Source organism: Schistocerca gregaria, chromosome X (genome assembly GCF_023897955.1).
Source record: "Schistocerca gregaria isolate iqSchGreg1 chromosome X, iqSchGreg1.2, whole genome shotgun sequence".
In the NCBI taxonomy this organism is placed as follows: Eukaryota; Metazoa; Arthropoda; class Insecta; order Orthoptera; family Acrididae; genus Schistocerca; species Schistocerca gregaria.
Window position 1 is genome coordinate 635,405,362 of NC_064931.1, and position 27,486 is coordinate 635,432,847.

Here is a 27,486-nt window from a genome sequence, read left to right on the forward strand (position 1 = left end):
AATGCTGCGCAGCTACTAAATATGTGTGGGAATTTGATATGCATTCCTAACTCCTTCCTCCCGTTCTCTCTGCACCTTTCCTCTTCCCCTCTCTCATCGTTCATCTCCTCCTTCTCCCCCTCAATCTGCCCAATTTCTCATCCCTCGTCACTGTCACTCTCCTTCTCCGCACTCTATGTCCATTCCCCCCTCTACCCCTCTCTGTCGTCTCATAGCGCTGTCTCTAACCTTGGGTTTTGTTTGTTGTCAATGCAAACGAAACGCTGATTGGGAATTATCGTCGCTTAAAGTAAATGGGTATAAAGTGACACGAGAGACACCTCTAGAGATGCTTTATCTTTGATAATAGTAGCTTCAATGAAAGTACTGTGCAAAGCTTTAATCTGTGAATGCCGCCGCTGTTGCCGAGCGGTTCTAGGCGCTTCAGTCCAGAACCGCGCGTCTGCTACGGTCGCAGGTTCGAATCCTGCCTCGGGCATGGATGTGTGTGATGTCCTTAGGTTAGTTAGGTTTAATTATATCTAAGTCTAGGGGTCTGATGACCTCAGATGTTAAGTCCCATAGCGCTTAGAGCAATTTGAACCATTAAAATCTGTGAACGGGTAGGGTAAGACTAAAAAATTTCGCAAGATTCAGATCCCATAGCCGTATTCTAAATAGAAGCCGGTAAGTCGTGGATACTAAGTGCATTAAATGCATTTGCAATTGCGAATATGGAGAACCACCAGCTGTAGAATGGACGACTAAAATGAAAATTTGTGTCGTATCGGAACTCGAAGCCGCATTTCCCGCTTGTCGTGAGGTGCCGCCTTACCATTTGGCTATCCGAGCATGACTCACAGCCAGGTCCCAACTTCCATATGTCGTCAACCATGTATCTACAATCTGTGCCCTTATATCCATTATCTATATTCCCGTATGGGTAAGACATTTTACTTGAAAGTCGCTTGCCCGATGCCGGCGGATAAATACGATACAAGCATGCATGTCCAAAGCAACAGGCACTGCGGCGACTACAGCCGCTATGAACTACTTAATGGATGTACGAGTACAGGTTGTACAACATGGTTCACGACATATGGGAGTTTGGGTCTGGACCTGCGCCGTGCTCGGATAGCCAAATTCTGGGTCACAGGGTCCCGAGTTCGATTCCCGGCCGGGTTGGCGAGTTTCTCTGCCCGAGGACTGAGTGTTTGTGTTGTCCTCATCATAAAAAAATGGTAAGGCAACCGCTCACGATAAGCGGTAAATCCGCGTTCGAGTCCCGGCCCGGCACAAATTTTTATTAATTTTTTTAAACATTATCAGAGATCTTTAAGATTAAAATTTAAAGATTACAAACAGTCTTGATCGCAACTTTTTATTTTTATTGGAGTGAGCGGTTTCGATTATATTTAAGAACCATTTTCAGACTCGGAAAAAAAACATATTACCAGATAGAGGGATCGTTATAATAGTAAGAATATATATAACAAAATGTATATTTATTTATTTATTAGTTCTACATTTTGTTATACGCACTTGCTATTATAACGATCATTCTATCTGGTAATATGTCTTTTTAGAGTCTGAAGACTGTTCTTAAATAAAATCGAAACCGGTCACTCCAATAAAAATGAAAAGTTGCAATCAAGACTGTTTTTAATTTCTAAAAAAAACTAATTTTCATTGTCGTCATAGCAATCGAAGGCTCATGTTTGCCCATATTCGCAATTCCGAATACGTTTAATGTGTTTCATAACGGCTGTAGACGCCGTAGTGCCTGTTCCTTTGGAAACGCATGCGGGGAAGAAAACACAAGAACACATTGTTGTATGTACAATTTTTGTGTAGAAAGAAATCGAAAATGCTCATTTTCAAAGCAGATTTTCTTTTTCGCAGTCGGTTGTAACAGAAAACTTGTACATCGTCGTTTAAATATACATATAGTTTATGTTCGTCTGGTTGTTTATTTGAGTAACGTGTAAAAGTTTGAAGTAAATCGCCCAAGAACTTTTCGAAATTCTTGCTAACAAAATTCGTTCAAATGGCTCTGAGCGCTATGGGACTTAACTGTTGAGGTCATCAGTCCCCTAGAACTTAGAACTACTTAAACCTAACTAACCTAAAGACATCACACACATCCGTGCCCGAGACAGGATTCGAACCTCCTACCGCAGCGATCGCGCGGTTCCAGACTGTAGCGCCAAGAACCGCTCGGCCACTTTGGTCGGCTTATGGTAACATCTTTTCTCATGTATATGTTACATTTGTATGTATGTATGTGTGTATTGAACTGGGGACCTAGAAATGACGGAGAGGCTTCGTCCCCGCCGTAGCCCTCAGTGGTTCACAACCCCACAACAGGTTGCGGCAGTCCACTCACCCCACCGCTGCCCCACACCGAACACAGGGTTACTGTGCGGTTCGGCCCCCAGTGGACCCCTCCGGGAACGTCGCATTCCAGACGAGTGTAACCCCATTGTTTGCGAGGTAGAGTAATTATAGTGTATGCGTACGCGGAGACAGTGTTTGCGCAGCAATCGACGACATGGTGTAACTGAGGCGGAATAAGGGGAACCAGCCCGCATTCGCCGAGGCAGATGGAAAACCGCCTTAAAAACCATCCATCAAAAAGTATGAACCCTATGCCGCCTGGATTTTCAGTAGAGAATCGTGTAAAAATTTCGAAATTTTTGGTAACAATGTTAAACAACGACTTATCTTTATATAGTAGCACAGATCACATAGTCGTGATTTCGGCCTAACAACCGTCCATTACTTACGTACACAGCACCATTACGCGCCATGTTGCATAACATGAGATCTGCAATCAGTTTGTCAGTCTATACGAGGATTCAGCCTTCAATGTCTACATGCTCTGAGTCGCATAAGATCGAAAATACAGTAAAATATGTGGAAGATCCTGGTACAGCATAACTTGAAGGCGGACGTCTGTTAGTGAACAGACGTCTGTTAGTGTCCACCCCTCGCCTTTATGATCACTTGAACTCTGCTGGGGAAACTTTCAATGAGGTGTCTGAATGTCTGTTGAGGAATGACAGCCCAATCTTCCTCAAGAGGCGAAACCAGAGATGGTTGGACGCTGGGGTCTGGAAAGAAGTCAGCTTTCTAGCTCATCCCACAGGTGTTCCATTGGGTTCAGGTCGGAACTCTGGGAATGTCAGTCCATTTCAGTAATGTTATTACCCACAAACCACTGCCTCACAGACGCTGTTTTATGACAGGGTGCACTGTCATGCTAACTCAAATCATTATCGTCTCCGAACCATTCCACAACTGTACGCAGTACACAGTGCTGTAAAATGTTCTTATTCTTTCATATTCAGCACTTTATTAAGCACAATAAGAGAACCACACAATAACCACGAAAGACATCTCTACTTTAAGACCAATTGCCCGGATTCCACAGTTGGCAGTAAACATGATGGCAAGTAACGTTCTCCATGTACACAGTGTATAGCGTGAGATTCAGCACTTCAAAAACATTCGTTTCCAGTCATCCATTGTCCAGTTGGGTCACCGTTGAGCGTCGCTTAGCACTGACTTGGGAAATGTGAGGGTTGTGAGGAGCTCCTCGAACATTGTATCCTTTTTAACTCCCAGCGCACGGTTGGACTGCTGGTAGCAGTTTGGAGCTCACGGGTGATTGATTCCACTGATTTCATGCGATTTTTACCACCAACCTCAGCACTGCTCGACGGTTCCTGACCGTCATTATGTGAGGTCTTCCTGGTCTTGGTTTAACTGTGGTAGTTTCTTCGCATTTCCACTTCACAATCGCATCACCAACAGCCAAGGGTTGGAATGTTCAAGATGGATTTGTTATTCAGGCGACATCCAGTGACTAATCCACGTTGGAAGTCACTGCTGTTAACTGCTTCCCTACGGACAACACTGCATACCTAAGCTCCTTTTATACTGGCGCGTCTACCGCTCGTGACATCTAGTGATCGGTTCCACGTTACATAGGGACGTCCGCATCCTTCGATAGGGCCTGATGACATCAAATGTTAAGTCCCAGAGTGCTAAGAGCCATTTGAACCATCCTTCGATAATGTACAATACTGCATGCACATTTAATTTCATGTGGATTTATCTCAGCTTAGGCACATGTTGCCAACGGCCTTGCCGCAGTGGTCAACACCGGTTCCCGTCAGATCACCGGAGTTAAGCGCTGTTGGGATGGGCTAGCACTTGGATGGGTGACCATCCGGTCTGTCGAGCGTTGTTGGCAAGCGGGGTGCACGCAACCCTTGTTAGGCAAACTGAGGAGCTACTTGATTGAGAAGTAGCGGCTCTGGTCTCGTAAACTGAGATACGACTGGGAGAGCGATATGCTGACCACATGCCTCTCCATATCCGCATCCAGTGACATCTGTGGACTGATGATGATACGGCGGCCGGTCGGTACCGTTGGGCCTTCATGGCCAGCTCGGACGGAGTTTAGTTAGGGACACGTTATACGGAATTTCAGGCCATCGGTAGTCGTCGATGTTTCCTTGTAGACGTTTTGTTTTAATCTTCTCCACAGAAGTTAGTCTACAAGTGTTAAGGATGTTAAGTCTGGTTAGCGACATGCCATTTTTTGTTTCCCGAACGACTGATTCAGTAATCTCTCAATGATTTGCAATTATTTGTACGGAATGAGAGGGACATCGGTCATGTTAAGTGTTAAGGATGTTAAGTCTGGTTAGCGACATGCCATTTTTTTGTTTCCCGAACGACTGATCCAGTAATCTCTCAATGATTTGCAATTATTTGTACGGAATGAGAGGGACATCGGTCATGTTGGTAGCACAAAGACTTCCTTACGTTGAGATGTAATCCAAGAATTGCAGCAGCATATCTGTTAGAAACTTTAAATACTTTTCAGAGTCGTGTTAATAAAACAGGGATCAATAATGAGACACACTGACAGCTCAAGATCATTGTATATTCACTTCGCTCAACCAGTCGAGTGTACTGTCAAGATTGATTTGCCCATCGTTTGTAATTGATGATTCATTCGTAAACTAAATCTTACCCGGAGACATTGCAACACTTTGCACTATTCGTAGACACCATTCGGAGAACTGTTGATGGAATGAAATGTGGAAAGTTTGAAATCCGTTGGAAGGTAATACTGGCAGAACACTTCTTTCACTGTGTCCACTCGCACATTCAAATTGTCTTATAGTAACATGTGGGATGAGTGTTGCTGCTGCTACAATAATAACGCGATGGCAAATGTGGAAGCGGACACGTGAACTGTTCCTTGTTTCCATTGCCCAGCTTTATTTTCAGATTTTTTATCTACACTCCTGGAAATGGAAAAAAGAACACATTGACACCGGTGTGTCAGACCCACCATACTTGCTCCGGACACTGCGAGAGGGCTGTACAAGCAATGATCACACGCACGGCACAGCGGACACACCAGGAATCGCGGTGTTGGCCGTCGAATGGCGCTAGCTGCGCAGCATTTGTGCACCGCCGCCGTCAGTGTCAGCCAGTTTGCCGTGGCATACGGAGCTCCATCGCAGTCTTTAACACTGGTAGCATGCCGCGACAGCGTGGACGTGAACCGTATGTGCAGTTGACGGACTTTGAGCGAGGGCGTATAGTGGGCATGCGGGAGGCCGGGTGGACGTACCGGCGAATTGCTCAACACGTGGGGCGTGAGGTCTCCAAAGTACACCGATGTTGTCGCCAGTGGTCGGCGGAAGGTGCACGTGCCCGTCGACCTGGGACCGGACCGCAGCGACGCACGGATGCACGCCAAGACCGTAGGATCCTACGCAGTGCTGTAGGGGACCGCACTGCCACTTGCCAGCAAATTAGGGACACTGTTGCTCCTGGGGTATAGGCGAGGACCATTCGCAACCGTCTCCATGAAGCTGGGCTACGGTCCCGCATACCGTTAGGCCGTCTTCCGCTCACGCCCCAACATCGTGCAGCCCGCCTCCAGTGGTGTCGCGACAGGCGTGAATGGAGGGACGAATGGAGACGTGTCGTCTTCAGCGATGAGAGTCGCTTCTGCCTTGGTGCCAATGATGGTCGTATGCGTGTTTGGCGCCGTGCAGGTGAGCGCCACAATCAGGACTGCATACGACCGAGGCACACAGGGCCAACACCCGGCATTATGGTGTGGGGAGCGATCTCCTACACTGGCCGTACACCTCTGGTGATCGTCGAGGGGACACTGAATAGTGCACGGTATATCCAAACCGTCATCGAACCCATCGTTCTACCATTCCTAGACCGGCAAGGGAACTTGCTGTTCCAACAGGACAATGCACGTCCGCATGTATCCCGTGCCACCCAACGTGCTCTAGAAGGTGTAAGTCAACAACCCTGGCCAGCAAGATCTCCGGATCTGTCGCCCATTGAGCATGTTTGGGACTGGATGAAGCGTCGTCTCACGCGGTCTGCACGTCCAGCACGAACGCTGGTCCAACTGAGGCGCCAGGTGGAAATGGCATGGCAAGCCGTTCCACAGGACTACATCCAGTATCTCTACGATCGTCTCCATGGGAGAATAGCAGCCTGCATTGCTGCGAAAGGTGGATATACACTGTACTAGTGCCGTCATTGTGCATGCTCTGTTGCCTGTGTCTACGTGCCTGTGGTTATGTCAGTGTGATCATGTGATGTATCTGACCCCAGGAATGTGTCAATAAAGTTTCCCCTTCCTGGGACAATGAATTCACGGTGTTCTTATTTCAGTTTCCAGGAGTGTAATTCTGCAATTTATTTAATCATGTCTTTCGCAATATGACAAAGATCGACAGCTTCGTCTGAAATGTGCACAAGCACAGAGTAAATCAGACTAATTTGATTCTACTCTTCCAAACAACACGTGTGTTTTTTTTTTTGGGCTAATTCTAAAGTGCGCCTTAAACTACAGTAGCAACACAAACGAGCACACTTACTGCAGAAGGGTTATCCTGTACGACGATTTCAACTAGTTAGAAGCGGTTGGAGAGAGCAGGGGAAAAATCACAGAGGCACACGCGAATGCGTGACAGACGGGAGGAGAAGTTCGTTGCGAGGAGAGAGACAAATTTGGTGCTGTCAGCGCCATCTTGTTCGCCCCGGCGCTCGACAAGTCGCCACGTTGGCGTGACGGCATCGACGCCGCCACTTGGATTTCTCGCAGTGACACGGCAAGTAATGGGCAGAAATTCGATATTCGTGTCGCTGGGTCACACTGAATGTTTTACTTAGTGCCGAACCGCTCACGCCGTGTGTTTTCACCCAGAGGGCAGATGGAGGACCTATGCACGAACTCAGCCAACATGCACTGTACACAACTATTCTTCGTACTGTTTGAAACCACCGCGAAGAATATGCGTCGCGTCTTTTTTACTGTCACTAATTTGTACATTACTCTCAAAACTATATTCATTTTTAAAAGAAGAAAGAAAAGAATGCAAAATTTGCAATGGTTTAAAAATTTGTTCACAAGCAGGACACTAGAAGCAGTTTTTATTAGACTTAAACAGTTTTTTATTGTAAGAGAATAAATCTTTAACTACGTGACAAATACGATGACATACGACGATGAGACCAACAAGCGTTGAGGTACAACAACATATGATGGATTTATGACAACAATCGTGACATAGATGTCACTTCAAGCCTCAGTGGCTGCCTACCTATTCCCAGACATGTCTGAAAGGCGAAAAATAACGAATCTCTCCAGATAGGGGACACGATCCCCAGTGGAAATTCGAAGATATTGACGTAGTCGGGGGAAGGGGGGGGGGGGGTCGTAGCGATGGGTGGTGGGTGGTCTAGATGAAACTTTGTATGGGATGCATGGATGGCGCGATTGGAAGCTCACTGCCCAGCAAAGGCAGGGATCCGAGTTCATTCGCACCTCGGGGCATCTTTTAAGCTTTTCAGTAACATTCATAGTGAATACAGTCGAGAGACAAAGGTGCTGGACGACGGAGCGCATTATCCTCCCCACATTTATGTCTTACCTGACAAGAAAAGAGCATGCCTTTGTAGAATTCGTAAGTAATGGACAGAAATAGACGCAATGGATGCATTAGACGAGACAGGAATCATTAACAAATGTCTGGACAATGTGATAGTACAAAATGAACCTTTGAATTGCGCGACACCCAAGATACTTCGTATTCGAATTCAGTGGCTATCAGTGTCTGCATGAAAGAAAATACGAGCTTACGGAATATGAGAACCAATTTGGGACTGGATTCAGAACTTCTGGGCGCTCGGGTTCCCGGGTTCGATTCCCGGCGGGGTCAGGGATTTTCTCTGCCTCGTGATGACTGGGTGTTGTGTGATGTCCTTAGGTTAGTTAGGTTTAAGTAGTTCTAAGTTCTAGGAGACTGATGACCATAGATGTTAAGTCCCACAGTGCTCAGAGCCATTTGAACCATTTTTTTTTAGAACTTCTGCCGCGCGGGATAGCCGCGAGGTATTCGGCGTCTTGTCACGGTTCATGCGGCTCCCCCCGTTGGAGGTTCAAGTCCTCCCTCGGTCATGGGTGTGTGTGTCGTCCTTAGCGGAAGTCAGATCATATAATGTGTAAGCTTAGGGACCGATGACCTCAGCATTTTGGTCCCGTAAGACCTCACCACAAAATTCAAATTCAATTCAGAATTTCCTACCAGACAGAACTGAACATTTCCTTCTTAAGGGGGCTAAACCGGCAGATGTATGAGTAATTTCAGAAACACCCCAAGAAAGTGTGATATAACTTACGGTTATTACTGATTCCTGTGATTTATTGGCAATAAAGTAATCGAACAGCGAACAGTAGTTGGTCCCTCCACCTATTTATGCACAGAAGGTTATATTTATTCACGTTGAGGCTCAACTGGCACTTCTTTCACAACGCCTCGATCATCTGCGAGTTTATTACAGTTTTCTGCCGTTGCAACTGTTCTATAAACAACAATATCATCCCCGGACAGCCTCACTGGGCCTATTCACTAGATAATATACAAAAATAGGAAACTCCATGAGTCTGCTCGGGGATGATGCTGTTGTTTATAGGAATGTTGCAACGGCACCGACCTTCCTATTTTATTTACCAAACCATATATAAAAATTGGAAACTCCGCGAAGTTCGCGGATGATGCTGTTGCACGTAGAAAAGTTGCTGGGCGATTGGAAAAACCGAGATAAGACATCAAAGTTAATGGCTGTTTCTCTAAATATGGGATGTATAAATAAATTATGAATAATCTGTACACTGAACATGCAGTAAAGGAAACAAAGGAATATTTGGAAGGGGTATTAAAGTTCAGGGAGAAGAAATAAAAAGTCTGAGGGTTGCCGATGGCAATGTAATTGTGTCAGAGTCAGAAAAGGACTTGCAAAAGCTGTTGAACGGAATTGATCGTGTCTTGAAAAGAGTAATGGGATAAACACCAACACACGCAAAACAAGTGTAATGGAATGTAGTCCAATTAAATCAGGGGAAGATGAGGGAATTAGTTTAGGAAATAAGACACTAAAAGTAATGGACGAGTTCTGATATTTGAGCAGCAAATTAACTAATGAGGTCTGAAGTAGAGAACATGTAAAATGCAAACTACACAATAACATGAAAAACGTTTCTTAAAAAGAGAAATTTGTTAATAGCGAAAATAAATTTAATTGTTAGGAATTCTTTTCAGCAGGTCTGGAGTGTGGCCTTCTACGAAAGTGAAACGTGGGCGACAAGCAGTTCAGACAAGAAATGAATGTAAATTTTTTAAATGTGATTCTTCAGAAGAATGCCGATGATTAGGCGAGTAGATCGAATAACTAACGAGATCGTACTGAATGTAGTAGGGGGAAAAGGAAATGTATGGCGTAACTTGACTAAAAGAAGGAATCGATTGATGGGAAACATCATGAGGCATAAAGGGTTAGTCGAAGGGAAATGTGGGAAGTAAAAATTGTGTAGGGAAACCTAGGCATAAATATAACAGGCACGTTCAAATGAATACTGCATGCAACAGTTATTCAAAGATCAAGATGCTTGTAGAGGATTGGTGTGGAGAGCTGCATCAAACTTGTGTCGAGACTGAATGTAGCAAAAAAAAAAAAAAAAATGGTTCAAATGGCTCTGAGCACTATGGGACTCAACTGCTGTGGTCATTAGTCCCCTAGAACTTAGAACTACTTAAACCTAACTAACCTAAGGACATCACACACATCCATGCCCGAGGCAGGATTCGAACCTGCGACCGTGAATGTAGCAACAACAACAAAACCAATGGGATTTTTTTTAGAATATTCACAATGGAAAACCATGCACCCACTGATATTAATAGCATAGCTGGAATTCTGTGGGACTGAATCTTACGATTATCTGAAGACTGTCCGCTATCGCGAAAATGTGAGGAGTGCCCTTACCGACTGAACTATGAAAAGGGGCCTTCACAAAGCTCGCTCTCACTTTTCAAGCTTCTCTTGAGTTTGGCGGGGAGGTGTTCCTACTTATCTCAACCAGTAAAAGCACTGTCCGCGAGGGAAAAGAGCCTCTGTTCAAGCCCCGCTTCCGTCGACAGTAGAGCTTGGCACGACATTTCAAACATTAACTGATTGATCTGGAGTTTCAACTTGTACTGAAAGTCAGCGACGTGTTATCTGACCTTACTTTTTCGTGTCCTTGCAACTTTTCAGTCATGGTCTTTGATCCTTGTCATCTGTTCTACGATTTTTGGTCCAGTGCTGGGCGACATCAATAGCTGCACTATTTCCTGGTCTTAGATCTTCGAGGGAGCACTTATAAGGATAGGGCAATAGAATTTGCGTGCCACATCCTGCACCTCAGCATAATCGAATAAAATGTGGATGTCGTCTTATAACCTCCACCGTGATAGATTTGTCTTTAATGGTTTAACACCTATTCGTAGTCTGTTGAGCGTCCTCCAAGTTTCCCACTCCAGTTGGGTACCTGTTGGCTCGACTTCTTGTCGTGGTACCATTCGGAGCGTTCTTTCTCTACAGTGTTCTTGAAGCTTCTTCCGGATTTTAATTTAAATGGAAATTTGCTCCCTACATGGTACAGTACACGCACTGATGCACTGCATGAAAAAAAAGAAAGCACTCAGAAGCCATGGTTGGATGTCACTGTAACTACGTACACGCACACACCATCGATGGATATGTAAATGATTAGAGCTGCAATTCTCTGCGACAGATAGAACGGCTACAAGAGTGAATCTGCGTTGTTCATGTTGTGTTATCACCAGGCGTGGTAGGGTATATAGTGTGCATGCAAAGATTCAGAAGTAGAGAGATCTCTATCAAGGACTCGGATAAGCCACGTACTTGTGTGAGAAATAGTTACCAGTGCCTTGAAAGTTGTGGATGTCCATTTGGCCAGCTTGTAGAATCGAGCAATATCCACCATTTATGGGGCAGGATGCGACAGTGGTCCGATGTTGGCATTCTATTCGTCATGAAATTCCGGTCGACCATGTCTGAGCATTACAATGGGGGATCGTCGTATTGTGGGCGAAGCACATCATAGCCCCATCACATGTGCGCCTGCTATCCGAGGACAAGTAATGGACTCCATACAACATTATGCCATTTAGCACCACTGGTCAGAGACTGGTGGCAGCAGGACAAGGGAATTACCGTCCCACGCCTAGCATCCCGTTAACACCAAAGCAAACACTCTTGTGTTTGGAGTGGTGGCTTGACTGGGAAACATAGGTTGCTGATGAATGGCGTCGCATTGTGTTCAAAATGGTTCAAATGGCTCTAAGCACTATGGTACTTAACATCTGAGGTGATCAGTCCCCTAGACTTAGAACTACTTAAACCTAATAACCTGAGGACATCACACACATCCATGTCCGAGGCAGGATTCGAACCTGCGACCGTAGCAGCAGCGTGGTTTTGGCCTGAAGCGCCTAGAACCGCTCGGCCACAGCGGCCGGCCATTGTGTTCAGTGATGATTCGCGGTACTGCACTGCCTCGAATGACCATCGTCGGCGAGTACGGCAGCGACTGGGGATAGGTCCCATTCTTCCAATGTTTTATCGAGGCACAGTGGTATCACTGTTGGCGTGATGATGCGGAGAGACATCCGGTATGGCTTCAGGACATGGCTGGTAGTGTCTGAGGGAACTCTGGTGGCACAACGATATATCACGAACATCCTACACATTCATTTGTTTCTTCTCGATGTAACACTATCGGTGCCATTTTTCAACAGGCCAACGCTGGTTCATGCATGGCACGTGTCTTTATAAACTGTTTTCAAGATGTTCAGGTACTCCTGTGGCCAGCAAGATCCCCATTTCGATTTCTGATAGAACATGTGTTTTACCAGCTCCCACTGATAGAGGTACTCAGGGTACCCTCCGCCACACACCGTCAGGTGGCTTGCGGAGTATGGATGTAGATGTAGATGTAGATGTAGATGTCGATGTCAACTTCATCCCAGTGCCAGTAAGTAGGATATCAAGAACCAGTTACGAGAAATATGAGTTAGCTAGCCTCAAGACAAAATGCAATGTTTTTATGCCACCCTTCCAAACCGAATCATGCATGCCGCCATTCCAGGGAGGGTGCAATATCATACTGATAATTGAGCTCACACCGTCAAGTTTTTTGTAAACTGGACTCGATTTTGTAGCCACTGCAATATCATCACATGCCCTCTCATGCCGTAAAGTTTCATTTTGTTTCCTCTTCACTTTTTTTTGTCAGGCAGTACCATTTTTCAAGGAAGGCCTGTTTGTAATTTTCCGTGTATTCTGTTGCTGATCGTCAAGTGCATGGAGCAGAGGTACCAGTTTCTCTATACTGTTAATCCAGAGATGTTGCCACCATACATAGATTTGTAAAACTATCGTAAGCTACAGCAAGTAAGCGTAGACTATTGTAGTTTTGGTCCGTTTAGATTGCAACCTTGTTATGTGGTTACGATCTTAACAGACCAAAGCTATTAGCGGAGTCTACGCTTACTTACGATAGTCTACGGTAGCCTAGGGAAGTTTTACAGCTCTATTGAAATGTCTTTAACCTATAAAAACTACTGCATCCAAACTATCCAAACTGCTAAGAGAGCAGCAACGAGGAGCAGCACTGAAAGCAACTTTGTTGCATTAAGTGGTAAGTAACCCCTACTGTCCTTGGAAGAATAACTGGTAAGGCCCCTTTCTTTTCCACTACAGAGTATGGCTGCCCAGTCTGGACAAGATCTGCCCATTTGGAAGAAATGGATGTCGTCCTAAATGAGACATGCGGTTTAGCAAGTCACTGTATGATAAGAGGTCTGCAAAGAGGGCGTTTCTCTCGATCTCACCGCGCTCGGGCATGCTCGAAGCGGACAGGCTGTGGTCGAACGGGGCGCCGTGTGAGGGCAGAGTGCTGATGTCGCGAACGTTCCAGTATGTGTGTCAGCACGCTGGTGTCACTTGTGAAATATTCCCACCAGATGGTGAGGCTACACTCACATCACTTTAGTTATGCCGTAGGTGTATATTCCCGGGCGGTAGTGTCTAATCGCGACATCATTGTGATCCGTAAGCGAATATTTACAGATACCACAAAAACAAAGCCCCATCATAATTTCCTTCTAGCTTATCGGATATTTCATCACATATTTGACGTACAGTGCTTAACGTATCATCTCTATGAGAACCAGACAGCATTTCCAATAATCAGAAGGACTACCACAGAAATGTCACTATTCTAAGCAACTTTCTCATCTATGAGACGGTGACAGCGCTCTGTCAGCACTTGACTGTCTACATTTAATAGACGATAATACGACAGATGTACGGACACTGGCATTTTGCAATTAAATACGATTTTAATTTGCTGGACACGCAGCAAGAAAACACGATCTACAGTAACTTAAACGTACCTCTTTATCTACGGGTCCTGTATTACAAAGACTTTCCAGTCTGTGCACCCATAGCAAATGCGTTGTTGCATACTTCTCGCCTTCCAGCACTCCGATTGCTACTTTGAATGTCTCTAGAAAGTCACGAGTTCTTTTGTACTATTGCTGTCGTAACCAGTAAGTTTTTCAGAGACGTCTCTCACCAGAAGCATTTCCGTGATTTTGTCGTATAGTCCAACTACACACTGTAGCATTCTAATTATACTGTTCCATCGATTCTTGCTTCAGGTTGTCTGAATTGAATTCACCTCATCGGTTTTCTTCATAAGCAGTGGAATAAAACACTGCAACTTCATTTATCAAACAATTGCAGCCGCGCGGGGTAGCCGTGCGGTCTAAGGGGCGCCTTGCCACGGTTCGCGGGGTTGCCCACGTCGGAGCCGGCCGGAGTGGCCGAGCGGTTCTAGGCGCTACAGTCTGGGACCGCGCGACCAATACTGTCGAAGGTTCGAATCCTGCCTCCGGCATGGAGTGTGTGATGTCCTTAGGTTAGTTAGGTTTAAGTAGTTCTAAGTTCTAAGGGACTGATGACCTCAGAAGTTAAGTCCCATAGTGCTCAGAGCCATTTGAACCCCCATCGGAGGTTCGATTCTTCTCGTGTGTGTGTGTGTGTGTGTGTGTGTGTTGTCCTTAGCTTAAGTTAGTTTAAGTTAGATTAAGTAGTATGTAAGCCTAGGGACCGATGACCTCAGCAGTGTGGTCCCATAGAACTTACCACAAATTTCCAATTTTCGAATCGTCATCGAAAACGTGTTCCGAGACTGTTGTAAGTAGGCTGTTTAGGTTTTTATGTTGGTAACGCCAAGTAGCGCTCTGTATGAAAATCACTGACTGTGCTGTGTGCAGTCTGTGGCTGGTTGGACTCATTGTTGGAATATTCTCTTGTGTAGTGTTGGGTAGTTGGATGTGAACAGCGCGTAGCGTTGTACAGTTGGAGGTGAGCCGCCAGCAGTGGTGGAAGAGGAGAGAGAGGTGCCAGAGTTTTGTATCAAAATCTTTCATTTGCTAACTGTGCCTATCCGTAGTTAGTGCCTTCAGTAGTTAGATCTTTTATTTAGATGGCAGTATTGGTGCTCGCTGTAATGCAGTAGTTCGAGTAACGAAGATTTTTGTGAAGTAAGTGATTCATGAAAGGTATAGGTTATTGTTAGCCACGGCCATTTCTTTGTAGGCATTATTGAAAGTCAGATTGCGTTGCGCTAAAAAAAAAAAAAAAAAAAAAAAAAAAAAAAAAAAAAAAAAAAAAAAATGTGTGTCAGTTTAGTGATGATCAGAATAAGAAAAGAGAGAAATGTCTGAGTACGTTCAGTTTTACTCAGCTGTCTTTGTATCAAATAACGTAGAAGTCTACCAGCGCAATAATTCATAATTTTTCTAAGGGGACGTTTCACTGTGTTCAAAACATGTATAATGCCTGCATAGGGCCTAGTGCTGAAAGGATTGTTGTGATTTGCAAATACTAGCGTCTCAGTCAGAGACAAATGAACTCTTAAAATACTGGGGATTTAATCCTAGAAATCTGAATAATGTTGCCTCGCTGTTGATAAGGCCCCCAGGCATTTTTTGTTATCATAAAAGTGAGTTGTCACCAATACCTTATTTCAAAGCGACTAATTTTGCAGTAGTATATAGACAACATTTTCCTGCATCGTTCCATGTATCCACTGTAATTACATATGCATTGCCGCCTATGGCCTGGATAATGTTGAGCATTATACTCGTCCATATTCATCAGCTTATTTTTCTGTCTTTTGTGCTACTGTCGTAGAACATGGAAAAAATGTTGGAGACGTCTACGTGTTGCAATTCTGAACCAACGTTAAGAAGCTCCTGATATAAAAACCGAACTCCTACATCTAATATTAATACAAATGGACCAAGCGCTCTGACAAAGATTTCTGCACACCTTTTTACTTTTCGTAGCTTTCGATGTAAATGGTAACGCTTTGTCGAGTTCTACAGACATGAGCCACCGTCTTACTCTGGATATATTCTTTCGAATCGAGATTGGCTTTCACTCTCTTCATCTTGCGTTCACGTATCGTGATCCTACAGGGGACGACTGAGTGGCGCTCGGGTAACTAGTGTAGAGGGTCAGACAATTCGAGAGCCGGCTACCGGAACGAGCGTGAATTAAGTCGAGAGCAGTCGCTCATGCGGCCAAAGCTCTTGTGTTGACATTTGCCGGGCGTAGCCCGTAACTACATGCACCGAGCAATTCGAGCGAGCATACAAGTCAGATGCAGTCCTCAGTTGCGTTCTACCAACAATAAACGGTTCAGTAGCTTTGGTTCAGAATGGTTCAAATGGCTCTGAGCACTATGGGACTTAACTTCTGAGGTCATCAGTCCCCTAGAACTTAGAACTACTTAAACCTAACTACCCTAAGGACATCACACACATCCATGCCCGAGGCAGGATTCGAACGTGCGACCGTAGCGGTTGCGCGGTTCCTGACTGTAGTTCCTAGAACTGCTAGGCCACTTCGGTCGGCAGTAGTTTTGGTACAGCACATAAATGACGTAGTAGAGGGTCGGATTACCGGTAGTATTGGTAGCATTGATAGGGAAAGAAACGTAAATGAATTTGTGAGAGAGAAACTGGGAGCCGACGACTTCCCTTAGTTTCTTGTTTTGCACATAATCAGAACCACACGTCATTAAGCGGTAGTCCACTGCGTATTTTATATCGTTACAAAATATAAACTTCATTTAATACGTAATAAAAATTAGTTGACTACGTAACTTTATGTAACGAAAGTAATTACTCTTGATGCGAATACAGTTTGCATGCACAAACACTAAAATCTGTTTAATTATCGTTGTTATTTTGTAGTCAGTAGAACGTTCTTCATCTTGATCAAATGTAATAGTTTCTTGTTATAAATGATAAGTGCGAAAGTTGTTTAGCAATAACAGAAACATTTTATATAAGCTAGAGGGAGTATCGAAGCAATGTTTCATATGTTTTTGTTTTGCGTTTTCTTTAAATTGAGTTTTCTAGCGCTACATCATAAACATGTGTTCTTAAAAATTTTTACAGCTTGCCTCTGTTTCACGTTACAAATCAACGTGAAACAGAGGGATGTTGTAGTAAAGATTTTAAAGAAAATGCAAGGCTATCAAATAGCTCTAGAGGACGCAACTTCCTGAAAAAAAGGTAAATAAAAAAATGACAATCGCTTCAATACTCCTACTTCCTCTCTCACTTTTATTTATGTCTCTTCCCCTACTAATGCTACTATTTTAGTTCTACTAGTTCTACCATTTGCTACGTCATTTATGTACTGTGCCAAAATTACCGAACCGGTGTTCTGGTAGAACACAACTCTACCTGTTAAGAATACTCTACATATTTAGGAGTATCATTGTGGCAGGCCCTGCTAACATTGTCTTGTCTGTCTAGATCTTAAGGGAAATGCACACTCTTACGTTTTAAGGAATTTGATCTGAACGCGTTGACATGAGGAGGCAACCACTGATGCTAGGTGGGAAGGAAGCAGTGTTGCCAGTTTGAGCAGTCAGCTGCTTCAATGGCCGGCCGCAGCGTGGATGCTGCAGGCGTGCTCGATCCCTGGGGAGAGGGCGCGCCACTACTTTATCTTGGCTCTGGGGAGGGCTGGCGGGGTGGCAGAATTCACGCGTGTCCTCCCCGGCTTCGGTCCTCACGGCTTCCATTAATCAAACAGGAGAGCGTTACGAAGGCCAGCTCGTGGAGGATTCGCGTCATTGCTCCCCTGTTCCATTTGGAACAGAGCTAACTGCTCCCCCTCTAATGACGCAGATTCGGTGAAATGTAAATTTCTGGAGTCGCAGGTGCCGCTTCTTGGTTTCCAGGCCAGCGGTCATTTACTTACACACCAATGAAGCGAAGTGCGGCTGTTTGCTGATTATGCTGTAGCGTACGTGAAGGTGTCGTGGTTGAATGACTGCAAGAGGATACAAGATGACTTAGACAAAATTTCTAGTTGGTCTGATGAATGGCAGCTACCTCTAAATGTAGAAAAAAATGTAAGTTAATGCAGGTGACTAGCATCCCTTAATGTTCGAATTCAACGTTAGTAATGTTCGGCTTGACAGAAGTAGGTTACTTAAATATCTAGGCTTTAAGTTGCAAAACGATATGAAACAGCGCCGAACACTTGTGGAAATACGTTGCCCCAAATTGCCTTCTTCATCTGTTCCACCGAATTGGTATGCCGTCGGATTGCCAAGCCGTAACACGTCGTAAGCTCCTTGATCACTTTATCAATTTTAGTCATAGGCAAGCACATAGAATAATTTTTCGCGGCTACAAAATCGAAATTCCCGAAATAACTGGTGCGTGAAAAAGTCCGATTTCAGGCAGGTGCATTTTTTTGTTCTACTGCGAATAACAAACATTTCCGTTTCGTACTCGGAAAAACTGTTTCAGCGGTGAATTCTAAAGGCTTTTATCGATCCAAAGATGCAATTTTTTTAAAATCGATTTTTTGAACCAAAAGATAGTAAGGAAGGTGAGTGGTCGACTTTGGTTTATTGGGCCACTTTTAGGAAAGTATAGCTCATCTATAAAGGAGAGCGCGTGTAGAGCACCAGTTCGGACCATTTTTGAGTACTGCTCGACTATTTGGGATTCCTACCACGTCAGATTCAAGGAAGACATAGAAGCGTGCTGCTAGATTTGTTACCGGTAGATTCGATGAGCACCCAAATATCAATCCGTGAACTCAAGTCGGAATCCCTGTAGGGAAGACGACATTCTTTTTGCGTAACACTATTGAGAAAATTTAGAGAATCAGTATTCATGCCTGTCTGCAGAACGATTCTGCTGGCCCAAAGTACATTTCGCGTAAAACGGCGGAAGACAATATAAGAGAAATTAGGGCTTAATGGAAGAATATCGACAGTCATTTTTCCCACGTTCAATTTGAGAGTGGAACTCGAAAGGGAATGACAAGTATTGGTACAAGGTACTCTGGACCGCATACCGTATGGTGGCGTGTGGAATGTGTATGTAGATGTAGACATACGAAATGATGAGTGCTATCGACAAGGGATGTCAAACTGATTCCATATTTCTGTTTGGTATGATGAACGGCAGCTAGCCTTAAATGTAGACAAATGTAATTTAATGCACATGAGTATAAAACAATCCCATCATGTTCGAAAAGAGTATTAACAGTGTGCTACGTCATGAAAACACTTCGATTGCAAAGCGATATGAAATGAAACGAGCATTTAAAGAGTGTAGTAGGCAAGACGAATTGTAGACTTTGGTTTATTGGGAGAATATTGGGAAAGCGTGTAGAACAATAGTACAACAAACTTTTGAGTACTGCTCGAGTGCTTGGGAGCCCCACCAGGTCGGATTAAAGGAAGACGTCGAATCAACTCGGGGGCGGGCTGTTAGATTTGTTACCGGTCGGCTCGATCAACACGCAAGTATTACGCAGATGCTACGGGAACTCAATTTGGGATTCTCTGGAGAGAAGGCACTTTCTTTGCGAGGAACGCCATTGAGAAATTTTAGAGCGCATTCATTTGCGACAGACTGCAGATTGATTCTACCGCCGCCAATGTTCATTTCGCGTAGGAACCACGAACATAAGGTAAGAGAAATTATGGCTCGCACGGAGGCATAGACAGTCGTTTTTCCCTCGCTCTGTTTGCGAGCGGAAATGGAAAAGAAATGACCAGTACTGGTACAGGGGGCCAACGGCCTTGCCGCAGTAGTAACACCGGTTCCCGTCGGATCACCCAAGTTAAGCGCTGTCGGGCTGGGCTAGCACTTGGATGGGTGACCATCCGGTCTGCCGAGCGCTGTTGGCAAGCGGGGTGCACTCAGCCCTTGTGAGGCAAACTGAGGAGCTACTTGATTGAGAAGTGGCGGCTCCGGCCATACGGCCGGGAGTGCGGTGTGCTGACCACATGCCCCTCCATATCCCCATCCAGTGACGCCTGTGGGCTGAGGATGACACGGCGGCCGGTCGGTACCGTTGGGCCTTCATGGCCTATTCGGGAGGAGTTTAGTTTTCGTTTTAGTGGTACGCTGTTCGTTGGCTTCTCGAGTATGTATGTAGATGTCTATGTCGATACAGATGGGGGCAGCACCGTGTCGTGATGTGCGCCTGACAAAACAAAACCTAATTACATGCTCAGAGAGTACATAAAAAAAATGTAACACTGAGCATGTTATACAGTTCGTATTACAATCTTTTTCTGAAAAGGAGTGAGAATGCAGGATAACAAAATCTCGACCGACAAAACTGCGGACATTTTCTCAGGATTTCATCTACATGATTACTCTGCAATTCGCATTTGAGCGCTTGGCAGTAGGTTCACCACTTTCAGACTATTTCTCGACCGTTCCACTCTCAAGTGCACTTGCAAAAAATGGACACCTATAGCTTTCCGTGTGACGTTGGAGTTCTCTTATTTTATCATAATGGTGAGAGTCAACAAAATACACTCCTGGAAATGGAAAAAAGAACACATTGACACCGGTGTGTCAGACCCACCATACTTGCTCCGGACACTGCGAGAGGGCTGTACAAGCAATGATCACATGCACGGCACAGCGGACACACCAGGAACCGCGGTGTTGGCCGTAGAATGGCGCTAGCTGCCCAGCATTTGTGCACCGCCGCCGTTAGTGTCAGCCAGTTTGCCGTGGTATACGGAGCTCCATCGCAGTCTTTAACACTGGTAGCATGCCGCGACAGCGTGGACGTGAACCGTATGTGCAGTTGACGGACTTTGAGCGAGGGCGTATAGTGGGCATGCGGGAGGCCGGGTGGACGTACCGCCGAATTGCTCAACACGTGGGGCGTGAGGTCTCCACAGTACATCGATGTTGTCGCCAGTGGTCGGCGGAAGGTGCACGTGCCCGTCGACCTGGGACCGGACCGCAGCGACGCACGGATGCACGCCAAGACCGTAGGATCATACGCAGTGCCGTAGGGGACCGCACCGCCACTTGCCAGCAAATTAGGGACACTGTTGCTCCTGGGGTATCGGCGAGGACCATTCGCTACCGTCTCCATGAAGCTGGGCTACGGTCCCGCACACCGTTAGGCCGTCTTCCCCTCACGCCCCAACATCGTGCAGCCCGCCTCCAGTGGTGTCGCGACAGGCGTGAATGGAGGGACGAATGGAGACGTGTCGTCTTCAGCGATGAGAGTCGCTTCTGCCTTGGTGCCAATGATGGTCGTATGCGTGTTTGGCGCCGTGCAGGTGAGCGCCACAATCAGGACTGCATACGACCGAGGCACACAGGGCCAACACCCGGCATCATGGTGTGGGGAGCGATCTCCTACACTGGCCGTACACCTCTGGTGATCGTCGAGGGGACACTGAATAGTGCACGGTACATCCAAACCGTCATCGAACCCATAGTTCTACCATTCCCAGACCGGCAAGGGAACTTGCTGTTCCAACAGGACAATGCACGTCCGCATGTATCCCGTGCCACCTAACGTGCTCTAGAAGGTGTAAGTCAACTACCCTGGCCAGCAAGATCTCCGGATCTGTCCCCCATTGAGCATGTTTGGGACTGGATGAAGCGTCGTCTCACGCGGTCTGCACGTCCAGCAAGAACGCTGGTCCAACTGAGGCGCCAGGTGGAAATGGCATGGCAAGCCGTTCCACAGGACTACATCCAGCATCTCTACGATCGTCTCCATGGGAGAATAGCAGCCTGCATTGCTGCGAAAGGTGGATATACACTGTACTAGTGCCGTCATTGTGCATGCTCTGTTGCCTGTGTCTATGTGCCTGTGGTTCTGTCAGTGTGATCATGTGATGTATCTGACCCCAGGAATGTGTCAATAAAGTTTCCCCTTCCTGGGACAATGAATTCACGGTGTTCTTATTTCAATTTCCAGGAGTGTATTTTCACATTCGCATACCTCTCTTTCAGTGAAAATCCTTCATAACAGTGAAAAAGCCTGCCGTATGCAGTTATCGAAACGTACGGCACGAAAGACAAAGTAACGAAACAACCCTCAGGTGAAACACGTACACTTTCATGACAGTGCGTTCAGTACGTTCACTGTGCCCGGTAAGCCCATACAGGGGTGTATATCCGTCGGCTCCTCATCAGCAGAGCTACCAGTCCTGCTGCATATCACTGTTAATGCACAGCTAACACATCCGGAAAAACAAATCATACACAAAATCGACCAGTCCTGAAAGCAAGCTTGAGAGCGGAGTATAAAATGGGCGGTATTATTGCAAACAGCCAGAACCGTGTTGGAATTTAACACTTTTGTTTCTAAACATGACACACAGTGCATACCGTCGACATTCGCACAGTTATGCAGATATTTTCAGTGCAGTACAGATAGAAGGTAAATGGGAGAAAGAAAGCGTACGAAATGTATTTACTGTGTAAAGAGCCACCAGAGGTTACGGGTCCCTTATATGAAATTACTTAGAAAAATTTCTCTTAAAAACCGTGAAAGGAATCAAAAATGGTTCAAATAGCTCTAAGCACTATGGGATTTAACATCTGAGGTCATCAATCCCCTAGACTCAGAACTACTTAAACCTAACTAACCTAAGGACATCACACACATCCATGCCCGAGGCAGGATTCGAACCTGCGACCGTAGCAGCAGCGCGGTTCCGGACTGAAGCGCCTAGAACCTCTCGGCCACAACGGGCGGCTGAAAGGGATCGTTCTGTATGCAAGGAAGGAAGATGCCACGGGCGTACTGCATCCGAAGTTTTTCTAAATAAACTTCGAGCCTCACACATCTCTTGGTCGGACTGTAGAATGAGCAACTAACATGGCGTTTTGATCACTTTCCTTTCTTGTACAGTATGGTCTCGACGCGCGCTTTCTGTCTTCACATCCGTGGCTCAGAAATAATAGAATACCAGGGGGCGAAATGTTAGCTGTTTCTAAATTGATACCCTAACCGTCTTGTGATTGCTACAGAGCTTGCCACCTGATTTATTCACAGGCATAGAAAAGAATGATTCAGATGACAGCTAATATTACATACCCTTACAACCGAATGAGGCAATGCTGCGGTAAGCGCCGTGAGTATTTGGGAGCAGACTGGTTCTGCTCCTGAATCGATCATCCTGTAGACACACCTATTTCACAGATTCTCTACTGATATATATGGCCTAAAAGCCACATCCAGACCGGCTGGCACAACGGCCCTCGTAGTTAACTCGTCGGGAGGATTCGATCCGGAGACGGTGCATCTCCCCGTCCCGAAAGCGGCGCTTTAACACACACGGCTATGCGGGCGGATTCGTTTCCAATACTAGTATGCCGAATAAAGAATTTATTCACCGCTGGAACAACGTAACAACTCCGATTCCTCTTCTCTCCTTGTTTCGTATTTTTGCCGAGCAGTTCTAGGCGCTACAGTCTGGAACCGCGCGACCGCTACAGCCGCAGGTTCGAATCCTGCCTCGGGCATGGATGTGTGTGATGTCCTTAGGTTAGTTAGGTTTAAGTAGTTCTAAGTTCTAGGGGACTGATGACCTCAGAAGTTAAGTCCCATAGTGCTCAGAGCCATTTGAACCATTTTTGAAAGAAATCAGAGATTGCTGGTCACAATAAATCTAGGGTTAGCTTGCAACAGTTCGTTGTGGACCACTGTTCATAATGACATTTTTGTTTTCTAGTATTGTTTGCTTTCAACAGTGACAGTTGGCGCCATCATATACAGAGTGACTCGGTGATCATTTTGCAAACTTGCAGGGAAGATAGAGAAGGGTAAATGTACCAGTTTGAGGGACTCTGTTCCGGAAACGATCGAGTCGAAATCTATAAGTGAAAATCGCTGTAATACCTCTGACAGTGGCCGGCCAGTGTGGCCGAGCGGTTCTAGGCGCTTCAGTCTGGAACCGCGCGACCGCTACGGTAGTAGGTTCGAATCCTGCCTCGGACATGGATGTGTGTGATGTCCTTAGGTTAGTTAGGTTTAAGTAGTTCTAAGTTCTAGGGGACTGATGACCTCAGATGTTAAGTCCCATAGTGCTCAGAGACATTTGAACCTCTGACAGTGGAATTCATGTAGGCAACTTTCAGAGGAGGTAGTATGCACGAAAAGAAGGAAATAATGCCTGGTAAACATGGACTCTAAAACGCATATCTTAAGAACTGTGAGACTTGTTCACTTTCACTACTGTGAAATATTTTTTCTATTGAACAAATGCTCATACATCTTAAGGTATGCATTTTAGTGCCCATGTTTACTAGAAATTATTTTCTTGGTTTGATCGATACTACCACCTCTAAAAGTTTGCTGCCTTACAATATTAGCAACAACAGTACCAGTACAGATGTTCCACTCTTAGAGGCATGAGAACGATTTTCGCTTACATCTTTCGACTCGTTCCGGAGCAGGATCACTTACTCAGAAATTCGTACATTTACCCTTCTTCATCATTCCTGAAAGTATGTAACACCATCACGGAATCACCCCGTATATATATCTGTGATTTAAGTTCCTTAAGAATTTCAATACACGAAAACGTAGAAGAAGAAAACGCATAAAAACGAAGAAAAACAATTCATTTGGAGTAGCTCTTCTTGTGCGGCACTGTGATAGCTCTCATTATGAATGTCTTAAGAAATAACAAAGTGGCCCTGTTACACAGGAGCGCTTGTTACAGTACGGTAGTAAAAGTTTTACAAGATGTATAAATGCTTTGAAAATTCAGCATCTGCTCGTCGTTAGGCAAAAGATTGGGTACCTAAAGCTTTAGAAATCCCTCAGTATTACTTGTCTAATTATGCGAAGCAGCGCGTTTGCCTACCACGAGGAATACATTATGTATGAGAGGCTACTGCTAACAGCTAATGACGAGATATCGCGCTCGTCCTGACCTAGCCGGCTCTTTTGCCATGCATCAAAAATTACTTTCAGAAATACAAAGCTTTTCGCAAGTCTTCATTTACAGGAGACAGCGAAAGTAAACATCATTCTGGAGGACATAAATTAGTTTTCTTTGATTCATAAACTTACGAGTATAGGCTATAAATAGGGCTGCACCATTAAATGCAATTTATGTGGAGACATCTCTTGAATCGTTGCAGAGGATTTCTACGTGTAAATTGCACTGAGACTTTTTGCAAGTACAAAAATATAACAATGCATTTTCCTTTTTATTACACGTGGTTTTAACCACATGAGCGGGAAAATGCTCTCCTTCAGTTAGAAAATATTTTATTTTTATGTCTTCACAAGCTTCACTTCATTTGCTTCAGTCTGATTTTAACGTGACAGAGTATTAGTAAATTTTAATTTTAGCTATCCTGAGTTAGTATGAGCCCAACTAGAAGTAGCTCAGTTATGAAACGTAGTATTGTTTGTTAAACTTTTGAGATGTAATTTGTATATGGTAAATGCTATGCAGAGCATCACACTTCAAGAAAAAAACACATATTAACTGAGAATATTATGTACTTCGATTCCAAATTACAAATGTGGTAATAAGATATTAGTGCGTCTATTTCGTTGATTATAGCGTCATGAACTTTGTGTTGATGCAGAGGTTACCAATATGAAAGCCATATTTGCCTAAATATTTGTTCCAATTCCAACGCTGTAACCGATTTTAATAGATTTTGGTGGAACATACTGTAATATTGAAGTAGGATTCCTTAGCGTAGTACGAATGCCCAAGCTGTGATAGTGTTATTGAGCAGAAAAGGCATGTCTACGCTACCGCATCCACCTTGCAGTCCATAACTGGTGCTGTACGGCTTTTTTCTCTGCCGCCATTGTCCATAAGGACCTTAATAGTAAGTCATTTTGATAATGAAGCTCTGGCAGTGAATGTTTAGAGAGTATTTTGGAGCACATGGCAAAGAAGAGCTTCACCACGTCCTTCAGAAATGGTAACGGGGTGTGACAAGTGCATCGCATTGGGTGGAGACTGTATTAAAGGTAACAAACCTTTGAACATTTCAGCTTCTGAAATAAAGTTTTTAGAAAACGAGTGCCTGTCTTCACTGAACATCCCTCGCACGCCAAGCATGTATCTGTTCTGTGTTGATGACTGCTATTAGTGCAAGTACAGTGTAGTGTAGTGTGATGTAACGTTTGTGGACTGGCAGCGAAAGAATGTTTCTAACCCAACTATGTACTTAAATCTTTATTTTTAACATAATCCCCTACTGGGTGAATGAACTTTGTCTAACGTTTTTCCAGCGAATGCACTGCGTCTCTGAAGTGTCATCTTGCAAGGTTTACAAAATGCCTATCTGCGATTACAACCTCCTCATTCAAAAACGTCTGACGACAGAAATAGGAGGCCGAGCGGTTCTAGGCGCTACAGTCTGGAACCGCGCTGCTGCTACTGTCGCAGGTTCGAATCTTGCCTCGGGCATGGATGTGTGTGATGTCCTTAGGTTAGCTACGTTTAAGTAGTTCTAAGTCTAGGGGACTAATGACCTCAGATTTTAAGTCTCATAGTGCTTAGAGCCATCTGATTTTTTGAACCCGCGGCCGCTAGGTCAGTGTGCGTTAGATAATTATCGCGTACACAGCCCGTCTCACGTAAGATCGTGCGAAATGACAGGCAAGCTATTTTTTAGCCTTTGTTATAGAAAATACCTTAGAAAACAGCATTTTACAGTCACAATTCCTTCACGCATTATTCTGGTTAATCCTGCAAAACAAAACAAAAAACAATGCCTTTAATGTTGCCTATTGCGCAAGTTGACAAGCTCGTCATCTATTGAGCACCTTTTATTTCAAAGCAGCTAATTACGGACTCAAAGTATGTGATATCAGGCCTTCTGATCCTCTTGTGTTTAAGAACCATGAATTCGCTCCCACACATCGTGTTCTGGTTATGGATTATGCTGGAACTGAAAGTGCTCTCACTCGGGTTGCAACATCTAAAAGCCAAGCCACGGAAACTTCGAATGAAACTCCAGATGAACTTTAGGTAGAGCAAAATGAACAATCAGGACCTTCTTCAAACAGTGCTCCCTCCCCCCGCCCCTCCCCCAGTTAAGGCAAAATGGCACCAAAGCACTTTTATGAAAATAATTCAAAACAATTGCATAAAGAAAAAGCATGTACGAGAAACTGGACAACTCACAGAAAACAAAAAGCAAGTGTTTCAGGCAGATCACCTATGCAACAGATGTTGGTTGATACGAAAACGAACAAGGTAAAACAAGAACGTTTAAAGCAAGAAGACGAAACTTCCAAAGTAAATGTAGTGCAATGTGCTACTTGTGACAGCATATACGTTCACTCACCAACAGAAACAGAACTGAGTGCTGAGGACGGCCAACAATTGCAAGAAGGAAAATTTGTGATTTTTTTCTAAGGTAACATACTGATTTTGAGTCACATTAATTTTGAACACTATTAACTTTCCATTAAATACTATCCAATTAGAAATACATTTCAGTGTTTAATTTATTAATGGACTGCTCTACAATTTCATAGAATATAAATGTATTCACCATTGATCATTATTGTGATCTTGCCTCGTGGTCAGGTTAATCTTGCCCAAGTTCGGGGCTAAGTTGATACATTTGCATAATTTTTTGAAACTGGCAAAATAATTGTGAATATATTAAAAACCAAGCGATTTAGAGAAATCAAAAGGGTCAGACTCAAGCGACTCAGTGAAATTATGGA

General features: G+C 44.7%; 1 protein-coding gene and 1 pseudogene across 1 annotated transcript in view; one reads left to right on the plus strand and one right to left on the minus strand.

Annotated features, from left to right (window-relative positions):
• Positions 1–27,486, minus strand: part of LOC126299622 (plexin-B) — a 1,140,690-nt gene that overhangs the window by 62,982 nt on the left and 1,050,222 nt on the right. The gene's annotated exons all lie outside the window — the stretch shown is intronic.
• Positions 19,570–19,687, plus strand: LOC126299875 (5S ribosomal RNA; annotated as a pseudogene).